Here is a 15,391-nt window from a genome sequence, read left to right as displayed (position 1 = left end):
CAAATTTACAGCGAGTATTTCCATTCGGTATCCCATCGACATTGCAGTCCCTGCTCCGAGAGCCCCTGTGACTCATCGTCCTACCAGTTGCGAATCGAGCGCGAACGCCGTCTACCTGGCTGCAAAAGCCAGAAATCCCTCTCGGCTCGGCTGCTGTGCGGGATGACAGCTGTAATCTGCCCCTGCAGGCCGGGATTCGCAACCCTCCCTTTCCCCCTCCCACCCGCCACCGCACTGCTCATCTCCGCCTCGCGGACACGTGCGCCCTGACAGGTAGCAGCTCGGCTCTGCTCAGATAGTGCCGGCGGGCGCCGCGCGTGGCGCTGCGGTCTGGCTAGCGGCGAGACGGGTCCGACACGCCAGTGTGCCTCAGGAGCGGGCGCGGTGCGTTTGTGTGTGTCGTGTTGCTGTCGCGGCTCGGCGCCCGTGTGTGCGAGCCGCTTTTGTGCGCCGGCGACAGTGGCAGCGGCGTCGTTCACCGCTGCTGACCGAATACTGGACAGACCACGCGTCAGCACCAGCTAGTTGCCTGTGCTCCCCGAGAATTTTTCCGAGGTAACAATGTACTCCACGGACGGAAACACTCCACCCTCGAACAGGCAGCGAACTTGACGTACTGTTTTATTTCACGTCAACATGTGTTACCATTGGATTCACTTGTAGGAAATAAACACTTCGTAAAGTTTGTCTGTCCAAATGCTGTTAACAGCGCGAAATAATAAGAACCGCACATTTTGGCGTTTAAAAGGCCTAGCCGTGGTGTTCGCGCCTCCTCGCGTGCAGTCTTCTCCTCCGACACGAATAGGCATTTGTTGCTAGGATACCGAACCTGCTGCCCATTAACACCACACACCTATAAAATAAACCTCTCAAATTTTGTAAATCGCTCAGGAAGTACCTTTCACAAGCAGGAAACCCACAGTATTTTTCTTATTTATTTATTTTTTTTTTTTTTTTTACGATACTGATTGTCAATTTTCTGTATCCAGAAGAAGTGTACTCAATTCTTCGGAAAGTAGATGCCTTTGGGGGGCGCAGTTGTGTGTGTGTGTGTGTGTGTGTGTGTGTGTGTGTGTGTGTGTGATAAAGACGGAAAGAAAGCGAGCTTCTGGTGTAAGGTCTAAAATGCAGATGAACTTGATTTTTATCTTGGGCTGTACTTCCTCGTAATTTTTTCACATGCGTGTATGTACATTAAATGTTAAATACCTGCATTTGTTATACCTTTCAAGTAATGCACTTTTGTGTTTCGAAATAGGCTCAATGCCGCAGACTTTACAACTATATAATCTTAAGGTATTGTTATTAAGAGCTCTTAAGTTTCCCGTGGGTAAAAGTCTGTCGCTAGCGTAGTTGCTGTACAGTTGTCTCCCAAATTTGGATACCGATGTAGCTATCCTCCTCCGCCTCCTAGAGTTGTAGCTGAAGCGGCTGATACGAGTTAATGAACAGCACCCTGCAACTCGCGCGCGAAGTTATGAAACACTTTTTCTTGCCTTTAGTACTTCATGTGTTTCCGCCGATTACGCCCTGTGACATTTGATTCGTTTTATTCTGTGTGCCACACCCACACTGTCATTTTAGCTAGCAAAAGACAGACAAATGTTTTGGTCATTGCTTCAGAATATTCTGAAAAGACATGGGTCTACAGTTATGTACAATTTGTTCAGCTTCGATCTAAAATTTGTTTTTAGTCGTTTCCGTATGAACGAAGTTATGTCAGAGGCAATGTGCGCTACCCAATCCACAGTCTTACTGTCGAAGACCTGATACCTGTTAGTGTTCGCTACACATATTGCTTCCGTCTAATAATTTTCGCGCATAAATTCTGTTTCGGCCGCTACCTTCGATAGTTTAGTATTTTAATTGTGCTGGATTAACTTTCTGAAAACGTTTATTATGTATCGAAGGACGTTACCTCTTAATTTTTGCCACAAATGCTGTAACTACCAGCAGGCATTCAGCGATGACCAAAGACCTGCTATCTAAACAATTACGAAAATGTTGTGTGCCCTTTTCGTAACATTGGTCGACGACAACGGTAATACTGCCATCATCAGCAACTGACATCTACAGACATACATGGAGACATTTTAAGCGAGGATTACCTTCCGTAGGCTATCAAATTTTATAAAGCATCAGACAACTTCAGAAGCACTAGTCCTTTCATGCTACATTCAGTTTGCGTTTTCTTCGCAGTCTAAGCTGATGGACCGGATTATTGAAAAGTGTCTTCTTTCCTTTCCATTCGCCAGTGTGTTGTCCGGAATTGGGGTAAAGTCTATCAGTGGCGTATGAGAGCGGATTTGCATTTCCAACATTAGCGTTACACATACACAAAAGCCACCTTAACTGAATGTTTATCAGGACCAGTGAATTTGAACGTGTTTCAATATTATTGCAGGCGTAATTACTATCGCGTCCTAAAATACGTAATTGTCGAGTGTATAATGTAGAGTAGTTTCGATCATTTCTCGACGTAATCTGAATTTTACATGATCATACTATTATTTATTTAGTATGTAAGTCATTCTATGCCCAAATTGAATAGTAATAAGCCGAAAGGGGGAACAGGATCGTCAATCGTGGACCCCCACGATTTCAGTAGTTGTACGAGACCTAATTTTCCACGGTTGTATGGCAAGGACTGTAACTGGAAATGTATTTCTTTTTTGCTTATTTACTTTTGTATACAAATTTCACCGCTAAATTGGAAGGACCACAAAGCATTGCTAAACTTTGCTATCTTATTCGGTAGACTGCTCGGGACAAGTGGATTCCTCATTGGAAATAGTTGCTACAAGAGAGTTCTTATTCCGCCACCAGCTCTACATCAGAACGAAACCTCTAGAGAAGTTCCTCGGAACCAGATATTCTCGCATAGTTACTCGTTACTGACAATGGTATTCTTGGCAGTAAAGTTTCACTTCAGTGTGCTACATAACTGTTCGCCCCTGTAAAAACTGCAGGGAGATTTTTGTTCTTAAATTTCTCATCCGCTACCGAGAGTGAAACTTATTAAAGTCAATATATTTTCTTGATCTCACCTCCCCCATCCCTCTCCTTTCAACACACTCTGCTTTAATTTTCAACGGATACAAGAGTCTCTGAAAAAAGAATAATTCCAATTAACCGGACCCAAGAAAGTCTTTCGACAGGTGTCCCTTGGTTGTCAGGCAAGTGCCAAAATTACAAATTTCCTCCAAAACAGTCCCAACTGGTAACCCTTCCGTCCCTTTCCCAATGCGCTAGGACATTGGTGCAGTGCATCAAACTCTCTAGAATTTTGTGGAACATTAATAGGCCTACTTGAAATCACTCTTACTTGAATACCAATGTACCAAGCTTTACGACATCATATTGTCAGTTTACATCAACTAAGTAGGGCTACATTAACAACCTGCATAGAATTCCTTACGACGTCGTCGGATAACTTCGCATGTACCACCCAGGGGAAGGTGTAGATCCAACCGCAGCCTTGTATAGCGTTATTTTAATTCGGTACTTTTTTAAACTGATATACTTCACACAAGTTCGTGTGTGTGTGTGTGTGTGTGTGTGTGTGTGTGTGTGTGTGTGTGAGAGAGAGAGAGAGAGAGAGAGAGAGAAATTGTAGTTCACCGACCAAGGAGGGGGCTCACAATGCCCCGGTTCGGCACAACATTGCTCGTCAGTCTATTATCTTTACCAGATATATCCGATAGTGGAAACAGAGAACATCCGAATGAGAGCAGAGCGCTTCATCACAGTTTTAATAAACGCGATAATTCACAGAAGTGCTCATCAAATCCAGAGGCAGACGCTATAAGAGAGGCCTTATGTGTCATCGTATGGTTTACTGTTAAAATTCCAAGAGCTTACGTTCCTAAAGGAGTCAGTCAAACTGCTTCTTTCTACGCATATCTAGCAAAAATATCGTTAAGATAATGTAAGAGAGGGTAGAACTTTCACGGAGGCTGCTATGAATAGTTCCCCCCAGCTTACCGTTCGCGTCTGGGATAGGAGATGGGGGTAGTGGCAGTGATACTCAAAACACTCTCCGACACACACCAGAAGTTGACTTCGCGGAATATGGAATCAGAGAGAGAGAGGGTCAGATAGACAGACAGACAGAGCAGTTCAAGGGTGGAGGATCATTGACTTCAATGTAACGATAGTTTATGGGGAGTTTATAATGGTAGCGGTAATGGTTCAGTCACGGACGATGGTATTCCTCAGCTGACGTGCTGGAGTGTAATGGTGACGCCTGTGGTGGGCAGCTGGCGGCGGTGGCCGGTGGCTGCAGGTAGTCGCGAGTCAAGGTCCCTCGCTGCAGGCTGCTGCACTCTGGGCCGGTAATTGGCTGGCCAGTGACATAAGCCCGGATGACACGGCTGCGCGCTGTGTGTGCACCGCCGCGGCGCGCTCAGCAGTGACGCAACACGGCACGCCGCTGTCTGTTTTCATGCGCCCCGGCGGCAGCCTTGTCCCAGATCCTCTGAGTACCCTACCCTACTCTCGCCCGGCAACCGCTGCTGCTTTCGCTTAATTGATCTGATACACCCGAACAGTCGCCGCGGTGGAAGTTTCCACGACCGTACTCGCTGACGAATAGTGGTCAGCATTTGCAGCAGTTCACCGTGTGCGAGGCAGTGTAAGAGGCAGTCAAACGAAAACCAAACACCTGCCACAACGAGACCATGAAATGGTCCCATTAAAAAGTAATCACCACATGCATTTAGACAGTTATCCCAGAGGGAGACTACACAGTCAGTTCCTATTTCGTAAAACGCAGTCGGCCGCTGTCCGATTCACAACCGCATCCATTTTTGCACTTCCTCGTCCTACCAAAACCGACGTCGACGCATGCCTTTCATCAGATCGGCAAAGTTTTGGAAATCACACGGTGAACGATCCGACGTATGTGGAGAATGGCCGTGCGGGATTAGCCGAGCGGTCTGAGGCGCTGCAGTCATGGACCGTGCGGCTGGTCCCGGAGGAGGTTCGGGTCCTCCCTCAGGCATGGTTGTGTGTGTTTGTCCTTAGGATAATTTAGGTTAAGTAGTGTGTAAGCTTAGGGACTGATGACCTTAGCAGTTAAGTCCCATAAGATTTCACACACCTTTTTTTGTGGAGAATGTTGCGTCGTTTCCCAACCAAATCACTGAAGCGTCTTCTTCGTCCGATTGGCAATGTGTGGCAAGAAGATGATTCTGTCAGACAGTGTTCCTGTGCGTTTTGACTTCATGGCACATCATCGTTTCTGAAAAGTGTCTTCATAGCGCTGCGCATTGGTTATTGATTCCAGGCTCGAGGAACTCCACGAGCCGTTGAAGAAGGAGGTCATCATGACCTTACCGGAACTTGTGCGAACAGTTTTGGATTTATTTGGCCGGGCCGATATTGGTTGGGAAACACTACAACGTGCTCTGTACAGCCCTGAGCCTTCAGCGTGTGAATTTCACAGCTTTGGAGACCCGAAGAAAGACGTGAGTGGACGTCGGTTGTGGATCCGCCAGCGAAACAGAAGTTGATCGTTTCATCTCCCACTGGGATAAACATCTTAGCGTGTGAGTTGATTGCTTTTGAATGGAAGCATCCCATGCTACCGTTGTGGTGAGTGTTAAGTCTTCATTTGACTGCTCCGTGATGCCTTGGTCAGGAAATGATTATTTTTAGAGAAAAGATTAAGATTAGAAGTAATATAACACAGAAAGAATGTAAAATGAGGTGATCAGCCACTTCTTGCTCCATATATGAGGCGTTAAAGAATATTCTATATCCCCTCCGTCCGGTCCCATCCCATTCCAAGATTAATGGGAGGTGCCGTAGAGCTGTAAATGGTATTTCATAGTGATACACGGGAAATAGAATTTTAAGCTACTTTTGTAAACCCGTCTTTAGGTTACATCTGGAAGAAGCCATCTTGCTTGGTGTTCTACAGGTCCTCTATATAAACACTGAAATATTCCATGGAAACTTCAAATTCAATTTTTCTGTTTGACATCTCCTGTCATAAACACAAAGAAGAGAATAACCAAACAAACGAGAACACATTCTGTTTCTGTTCCACAGCAGAGCATCTAATGTAGTCCGTTTGCTTTTACCTACGACATGACTCTTGTGAGCCATTGCTAGTGTAGGTGCTCCATAAGGTGTCCATTCACCGGCACGTATCTATGCGACATCTTAGGGAATCCAGGTTGGTCACCGATGCACTAGATATCTTTCATCATACGACTTGTCCGAAGCTCGTGGTCTAGAGGCTAGCGAAGCGATTTTCTCTGTTCAGCGACTGGGAGTTTGTGTTGTCCTCTGTCCTCATCATTTGTGACAGCGACTAGATTGGACTGTGTAAAAATTGGGACTTTGTACGGGAGCTGATGACCGCGCAATTGAGCGCCCCACAAACCAAACATATCATCATACGATATGGGTTCGACGGTTGCTTCCATTTGCCATATCATAACGGAAGACAATGTCTGCCATTTCCCGTGTGGAATAATAGCTTTCTATTATGATGCTAAGTGCAGACAAAACTACAGTGTAAAAGCATTTAACAAATTTTTCCAAACACAAACTTGTACCATTACCACTAAGTACACCCTGCACTTATCCAGAACTGTGGGTATGGTTCACATTAACAACACTAGCAGATATCCACTGCATGATGTATCCATGGACAATAGCGCAGGAATGTATTCTCGTTAGTTTACTGCATTCTGTAAGACGTTCGTTATGGTAAAGAGATTGCAAAATACAAAACAAGATATGCGTTTTACAAAAAATGGTTCAAATGGCTCTGAACACTATGGGACTTAACATCTGAGGTCATCAGTCCCATAGAACTTAGAACTACTTAAACCTAACTAACCTAAGGACATCACACACATCCATGCCCGAGGCAGTATTCGAACCTGCGACTATGCGTTTTACAGTATGGAACGTGTACGAGTACTTAAAGCTCTGTAGGTATGAAGGTTTGCTCTAGCCATGTTTACCGGACATTTTTATCTCAAAATGTGAAATACTTTTTTAACACCTTGTACATTTGTACTCATACACTCCTGGAAATTGAAATAAGAACACCGTGAATTCATTGTCCCAGGAAAGGGAAACTTTATTGACACATTCCTGGGGTCAGATACATCACATGATCACACTGACGGAACCACAGGCACATAGACACAGGCAACAGAGCATGCACAATGTCGGCACTAGTACAGTGTATATCCACCTTTCGCAGCAATGCAGGCTGCTATTCTCCCATGGAGACGATCGTAGAGATGCTGGATGTAGTCCTGTGGAACGGCTTGCCATGCCATTTCCACCTGGCGCCTCAGTTGGACCAGCGTTCGTGCTGGACGTGAGGAACGCGTGAGACGACGCTTCATCCAGTCCCAAACATGCTCAATGGGGGACAGATCCGGAGATCTTGCTGGCCAGGGTAGTTGACTTACACCTTCTAGAGCACGTTGGGTGACACGGGATACATGCGGACGTGCATTGTCCTGTTGGAACAGCAAGTTCCCTTGCCGGTCTAGGAATGGTAGAACGATGGGTTCGATGACGGTTTGGATGTACCGTGCACTATTCAGTGTCCCCTCGACGATCACCAGTGGTGTACGGCCAGTGTAAGAGATCGCTCCCCACACCATGATGCCGGGTGTTGGCCCTGTGTGCCTCGGTCGTATGCAGTCCTGATTGTGGCGCTCACCTGCACGGCGCCAAACACGCATACGACCATCATTGGCATCAAGGCAGAAGCGACTCTCATCGCTGAAGACGACACGTCTCCATTCGTCCCTCCATTCACGCCTGTCGCGACACCACTGGAGGCGGGCTGCACGATGTTGGGGCGTGAGCGGAAGACGGCCTAACGGTGTGCGGGACCGTAGCCCAGCTTCATGGAGACGGTTGCGAATGGTCCTCGGCGGTACCCCAGGAGCAACAGTGTCCCTAATTTGCTGGGAAGCGGCGGTGCGGTCCCCTACGGCACTGGGTAGGATCCTACGGTCTTGGCGTGCATCCCTGCGTCGCTGCGGTCCGGTCCCAGGTCGACGGGCACGTGCACCTTCCGCCGACCACTGGCGACAACATCGATGTACTGTGGAGACCTCACGCCCCACGTGTTGAGCAATTCGGCGGTACGTCCACCCGGCCTCCCGCATGCCCACTATACGCCCTCGCTCAAAGTCCGTCAACTGCACATACGGTTCACGTCCACGCTGTCGCGGCATGCTACCAGTGTTAAAGACTGCGATGGAGCTCCGTATGCCACGGCAAACTGGCTGACACTGACGGCGGCGGTGCACAAATGCTGCGCAGCTAGCGCCATTCGACGGCCAACACCGCGGTTCCTGGTGTGTCCGCTGTGCCGTGCGTGTGATCATTGCTTGTACAGCCCTCTCGCAGTGTCCGGAGCAAGTATGGTGGGTCTGACACACCGGTGTCAATGTGTTCTTTTTTCCATTTCCAGGAGTGTATTTTTAACAGTATTACAGCTAATTTATTCCTCCACATACCTCATTGTGTCAACAGTCAGCGCAAACTCAACATGGTTCCCGCAACCACCGATCGTGTCCGACGCAACTTGTTTTGTTTCTCAGTGAGATCCCAAAGGTAGTAGTAGCGGAGCTGTTCAGGTCCACGTCCTGATTCGCGACTTCCGGAAAATCGTCGATACATTTTGCACCGTCACTAGTAAACAAACTGCGTAAATACTGAATATTTGAACGGATATGTAAGTGGACTGAAGACTTCCTAGAAATCCTCGGTATTTCGTTATTAACGGGGAGCATCGTTAGAAGAAGAAGAAGCAGTGTACCACAAAGACCTCAACAAAAAAAAATGGCTCTGAGCACTATGGGACTCAACTGCTGAGGTCATTAGTCCCCTAGAACTTAGAACTAGTGAAACCTAACTAACCTAAGGACATCACACACATCCATGCCCGAGGCAGGATTCGAACCTGCGACCGTAGCGGTCTCGCGGTTCCAGACTGCAGCGCCAGAACCGCGCGGCCACTTCGGCCGGCTAAAAGTCCTCAACAGCTCACCATGTACACAAATGACTTGGCAGATAACGTCTGAAGCACACGACGCAGTTGCATACATTAAGCTCACATCGTTAGGATACTTGAATATGACAAATGCCTGGGGCAAAGATTGGCAGCTGAGACCCACTGCAAGTAAATGCAGTGTAATGCGCGTGAACGAAACCGTCAGCCATCGTTCATTTTCGGTGATCAGTCTCTGCAAACAGCCACTACCATGCGGTACGCAGGATTATCATCCCGAGGAATTCAAGGGGCAACGACCACACAAATTTCAACGTAACGAAGACAGATGTCAGGCAAATTTATTGGAAGAAGTCGCTTATAGGACACGCACTCCACCAATTCTTGAGTATTTTTGGGCAGTCTATGGACCTTACCAAATTGGCTTGTCGAAAGTGATAGAAAATAATTCAAAGATGATCTACACCACTCGTCAGTAGACGCATATCAAGGGTTTAGTTCTGAGCGATGACTGTTTCTCTCTCACTCTCTTTTTCTCTTTTCTTTTTCTGTCTCTTTTTCTCTATCTCTACCTTTCACCCTTTCTGCCCCCATCCGTCCTTCACGCACATACAAATATAGATTGCCAACACATTCAATTTTACGTGCAACAGATGCATACAATTAATAATAATAATAGTAATAAAATATATTAAATATTTTAATATAACAATAATAATTTGTTGAGATCAGTGATTAGTAAATGTTTGTAGCGTAAGGTCCAAGATGGTAAATGGAAACAATATAGCACTTAAAAGGAATTCTTCAGAAAAATATGTTATTTATGTAAGAACCTCAGTGGAAACAAACTCCCACGACTTTGACAATGCTATAATTTACAGGATATAAAATGGAATTGTGCATTCACCATTATCAGCAGTGACACAGGTCTGTGGACTACGCATACGGAAGCTGTGAATGAGAGGTATGTCGTTTCTTCCTGTCTTTATCGCATACGTTTGGGAAGACTGGAACTTTTTCCCGGTGTGGAGTGTTTTTTTTTCCGCAGTATTCCCTTGCTTAACTTCCGATGGTTTCCCAGTTCTGCCTATGGACTCTCAAACATCATCGGATTTGTTGTTGACAACAGATATTGTCGACCTATGCATGTGCACCTCTCCCCCCCCCCCCCCCCCCCGGGATTCGCACGTCAGGTTTATCCAGGCACCAGTAGAGATTTAACGCAAATGCCCAATAAACCTTATCGTAAGACGTTACACGATAAGCGTTGAACATTGCAGGCAGAATAACTCAGGAAATTCCGAGAACCTCCATTCCACTGTGTATCAAGAAATGTATTGCCCTCCTTTTATATAATGCTTGAAAACAAAAGTTTATTAACGAACATCTACTGCTAAAGAACTTTATTTCGAGAAAAAACACAGCTGAAGAGGTATGGTTACTTTATTTAAAGAGCGCAACCGGTTTCGTAATGTTAGTTTCCTCATCTGGTGAAGTCAGTTACAACGTGATACTGGAGTACAATTGACATTAATGTTCCCCTGGTTCCTGGAATTTCACCCCATTCTAAATATCATGTCGCAGCTCACGACAGACCAACGTAGAAGGGAGCCAATATCAATTGTACTCCAGTATCACGTTGTAATTAACTTCACCAAATGATGTAAATAACATTACGAAACCGGCTGTGCTCTTTAAATGAAGCTGCCGTGATGGTTTTTACTTGTCATAATATAAAGCTTCAGTTTTTTCAACCAAGTCAATTTGTCGAACTGGTACGACGTTTCGATAAGTGTCGCACCCATCACCTTCCGGCTAACATTCCGATGAAAGCACTCACATGAAATCCGCGAGTTTTACATAAGAAATATTTTACTTTTTGCAAAATGCATTTGGCGTTGTTATTACAACGCTTCTCAGAGTTGTACGTAAGAAATATTTTCCTTTCTGCAAAATGGATTTTGCATTTTTATTCGGACGCTAAAATTAGAGAAATTCGAGGTCATGCAGATGAGTAGTGATCAATGTTCTTCCCGCACATCATCCACACGTTAAATAGAAGTGTGTGTTGGGCGGGGGGGGGGGGGGGGGGGGAGGGAGGGGAGCGGCGGTGAACCACGTACTTTCTTCCGCACGTACGAGGCTCAGTTGACGGCAAACTTTACGACTGCGAGTTTTTTTCGAACAGTCAAAACCTGTTAAGATTTTCAGTTTCACCATTCAGTATGGATGACTGCTGTATCTGAACAAATGAGACAATATACTTCCCTCCAGCAAGGCAGTATACGCACTGAGGTACTCACTATTTACGTACAGGCATGGTATTACTGTCTGACCCCGTTACAGAAATGGTTTCTCTCCCTACAATTCTCCCACTCATTATATGACAATGATAGTATCTTCCAAACAGTTCCCGTAACGCAGCCGGTCAAAACGACATTTCCATACGACGTTTGTAAACGACATCTTGCATTTCAGCGTGAAATTAGCAACACCACATACACTGAAGTGTTTGTTAGTGCAACATTAAAACTATACACTGTTTCGGCTGTCAAAGTATTGAAGATAAGTTCTACTACGTTTCTTCTTACGAAGTGAACAACAAAATCAATAGGACTAAAAGGGAAGTATTACACAGTCTAACATCTAACACGGGAGAATACGTGAATTAAACTTGAATACAATCGATACTTCGATTTCTAGTAGACGCTAACTGCTGGTTTAATGTCGTTTTCGATGCTACATTATTTCATTTAATTGTTCCTAAAGTATCGTTATAAATGTATGACTATTTCTGTGTGAAAACGAATTGTACTAAACGAGTGGGTGACACTGACTACCAGGAAGAAAGCCGCTGTTATATTATCAGCAGAAATACTTTCGGCTACGGTCTTCTGCACGTGTAAAAAATCCGGATTGACAAACTCAAAAATGAAATGAATATCCATCTCCATCGCTAACGGACGCATGAACCTTCGCACTTGACCAAGAGCGAATTTCATTACTAGTAGTAGATCAAATTTTCATCGCCCGAATTTGGCCAGCCTGTAAACACTAATCAACCAGAACATTACGACCACCTACTTAATAGCCGGTATGTCCACCTTTGGCACGGATAACAGCGGCGAAGCGTCGTGACATGGAAGCAATGAGGCCATGGTAGGTCCCTAGAGAGAGCTGGCACGTTTGCACATGCGAGTCACCTAATTCCTGTAAATTCCGGGGAGGTGCGATGAACTCTTACGAAACGTTCAGTCACAGCCCAGATGTGTTCGATCGAATTCAGACCTGGCGAGTTGGGGGCCAGCTCATCGACTGGAACTGTGTTCCTCCAACCACTCCACACACTCCTGGCCTTGTGACATGCCGCATTATCTTGCTGAAAAATACCACTGCCATTGGGAAACATGACTTTCATGAAGGGGTGCACGTCGTCTGTAACCAGTGTACGACATTCCTTGGCCGTCATGGTGCCTTACACGAGCTCCACTGAACCCATGGATGCCCATCTGAATGTTCGCAGAGCGTAATGGAGGTGCCGTCATCTTATCCCCATCCCGCAGTACAGTTGTCAAGAAGCTGTTCTCCTGGAAGACGACGGATTCGCGCTTTTCCATAACCATTATGAAGAATATATCGGGGTTCATCAGACCAGGCAACGCTCTCCTGCTGTACCAACGTCCAGTGCCGATGGTCACGTGCCCATTTCAATTGCAGTTGCAGATGTCGTTGTTTTAGCATTGGCACCTGCTGGGTCTTCGGCTGCGAGGGGGCGGTCGTTAGGAGTGTTCGGTACACTGTGTGTTCAGACACATTTGTATTCTGCCCAGTATTAAAGTCTGCTGTTAGTTCCGCCACAGTTCACCGCCTGTCCTGTTTTACCAGTCTGCCAAGTCTTCGGCGTCCGACATCTGTAATGAGGGGTGACCACCCAACCCCACGACGTCTGGACCTGGTTTCGCCACATGTGAAGTCACTCACCACCGCAGTTCTCGAACAAGCGACAAGAAATTTAGTTCCCGTAACGCTCCTGCCGAGCCTCCGGGCCATCTCAATCGGCCCTCGGTCAGACTCAGATAGATCGCATGCCTTCCTCATTCTATAAACGGACAGCATGATCACTGACACTACATGAATGTTGCGTGTGTCTAATTAGCAGTCATTCCTCGCCTGGACGGGTTCATAGTGATAGTAGATCGGTGGTCGTAATGGTCTGGCTGATGAGTGTATGGTAGGTATGGTGATGTACAGATGTAAAGTTCCAAATCGCCAGGTTTTGCGCCAGTATCCGAGGTTAAGCTCTATATCTTCAAAGTGGAGGACGGGCTTTTGACACTGTTAACTGCGATCCGTAAGTCAAATCTAGACGGTAAACCTGACGAATTCTTTCATGTCTTTCGAGACAAGTAGCCGGTATCTCATTGACAACACAAACGCTACCCATACGATACAATTTTTCGCCGCAATCTCCGATAGGGCACAGATACAAATGTAAAACGAAATGTCATCCAATCATGAAACAACTCCCTCAGAAAGAAATGTGAGTGAAGAAACAAACGACAATACACTACTGCACAAAAACAAAGCGCACTTCAGTGAAAACATCGCTCTATAAACAAACTTTTTTTGTTGATAACATAATATTTCTAACAGAAACCACCAAGAAGTCAACGTTATTTTTCTAGTTATAACTATCAATGAGTGTTGAAAATGTTTGCAGTATAAAATCTCAGCTTCTCTCTCTCTCTCTCTCTCTCTCTCTCTCTCTCTCTCTCTCTCTCTCTCTCTCTCTCTGTGTGTGTGGCGCGTAATACACAGCTGCTTCTGTTTAATCAACTACGCATGCCAAGACAACAAGCCACTCAAAAACTTCGCAAACAGAGCAAAGTACTATCCCAACAAACATTCCACTAAGTTCAAACATTCTTTGCCGCTGAAAAGCGTCACGACTGTTTATATGTCCGAGAGCCAGCAAGACTGATGTATGTCGCTACAGCAACGTTCGGGATACGTGAGGCAATTAGCTGCACTTTTATACAGCCTTACCAACTCGTAATCAATATTAACGTTCTATTCTTTTGAACAATATACGGTGTAAAAGAACAGAAAGTTAATATTGAATTCTTTATTAACATTTATCGTAATTATTGAAAAAAATCACTTCATTATTATTCTTAACCAAATACATTAATACTGAAAGTAATATTCATAACGTGTCATATGTCCGCCTGCTTAGCTAGGTGGTAACGTGCTTGCCTCCCATGCACTGGGCCCGGGTTTGATTCCTGGCCGGGTTGGAGATTTTCTTCACTCGGGGATTGGGTGTTGTGTTGTCCTCATCATCATTTCATCCACATCACCGGCCGCAAGTTGTCCAATGTGGCGCCGACTGAAATAAGACGTGCACTTGGCGGCCGAACCCGACTGGGACAGCCCGACCAACAATGCCATGCGATCATTTCATTTTTTTTTCTACGTGTCACATACGAGTAACATGTGTCTGTGGTTTCACATTTAGTTAAAACAGCCGCCCCCTTACATGTTTAATTATAGAGGAAAACGTGTACATTTTCTCCAAGATAACATTTTCTTTGGTCAGCAGTGTTGTTACAGATACAAAAAGACCAGGAACCAAAGTGATAAAACATGAACTGAACACCAAACACCAGTCACAAAATTTTTTTACAGTGGACGCCTTAGTAGATCTAATGTAATTATTCTTTTCAAATGTATAACACATCTATCAAATGTCATAGGCAATGCGGCATCCAAGAAACGAGCCTATCACAAAGGCTACATTATTTCAGTAAGTTATCTCGCTCCTCAGTTAGTGATTATAGGATGTGTAATTAGCAGGTGAGTATGTAGCGTAGATATTTTTATTGACTATAGCACTGTGGTGTCACTGTGAAATTGACAGGCGGCGAATTCACGTGAGTAGATTCGATAACGTGTACCGCGTTGTTCCCAAGCTCACCGTCCTTGTTTACTGACCTAGCCAGTGGAAGTACACCTAAGTCATTGCCAGGAACAAAAATAACTAATTTCACCACAGGACGTGCTAAACTATCAAAGAGTGTTTGAACGCAACAGAATGTTTGTTACAACAGTACGCTGTGTTTGTGAGGTTTTGTGTGGCCTGTCCCTTGGCGTTAGTGATTGCTTACACAGTAACGAGGTGTTTGTTCCGTTCCATTACCAGAACAATGGGACATTATTTTACACTTTTTTTGGTTCTCGTTATCCGTCCAAGATGTTCTAGATATACACAGTTTAAACCTGCGTTAGCACGCTGAGTTTTATTTTTGACATCATTCTCTTACACCCGTGGCCTAGGTTTAGCGTCTCTGATTAGTGAACAAAACGTCATCAGTCCCGGGTACTAAACCCGCC

At 45.4% G+C, this 15,391-nt stretch overlaps 1 protein-coding gene across 1 annotated transcript in view; it reads left to right on the top strand.

Moving 5' to 3' along the window:
• Nucleotides 1–376: 376 nt before the first annotated feature.
• LOC124559675 overlaps nucleotides 377–15,391 on the top strand; it is a 766,753-nt gene continuing 751,738 nt past the window's right edge. Inside the window, exon 1 of the mRNA XM_047130913.1 lies at nucleotides 377–555. The gene's annotated coding sequence lies outside the window, so the exon portion shown is untranslated. The remainder of the gene's footprint in view (nucleotides 556–15,391) is intronic.

The sequence above is a fragment of the Schistocerca americana genome, chromosome 1 (assembly GCF_021461395.2).
Source record: "Schistocerca americana isolate TAMUIC-IGC-003095 chromosome 1, iqSchAmer2.1, whole genome shotgun sequence".
In the NCBI taxonomy this organism is placed as follows: Eukaryota; Metazoa; Arthropoda; class Insecta; order Orthoptera; family Acrididae; genus Schistocerca; species Schistocerca americana.
Note: the sequence above shows the minus strand (reverse complement) of the source record. Positions and strands in the feature narration are given on the sequence as shown.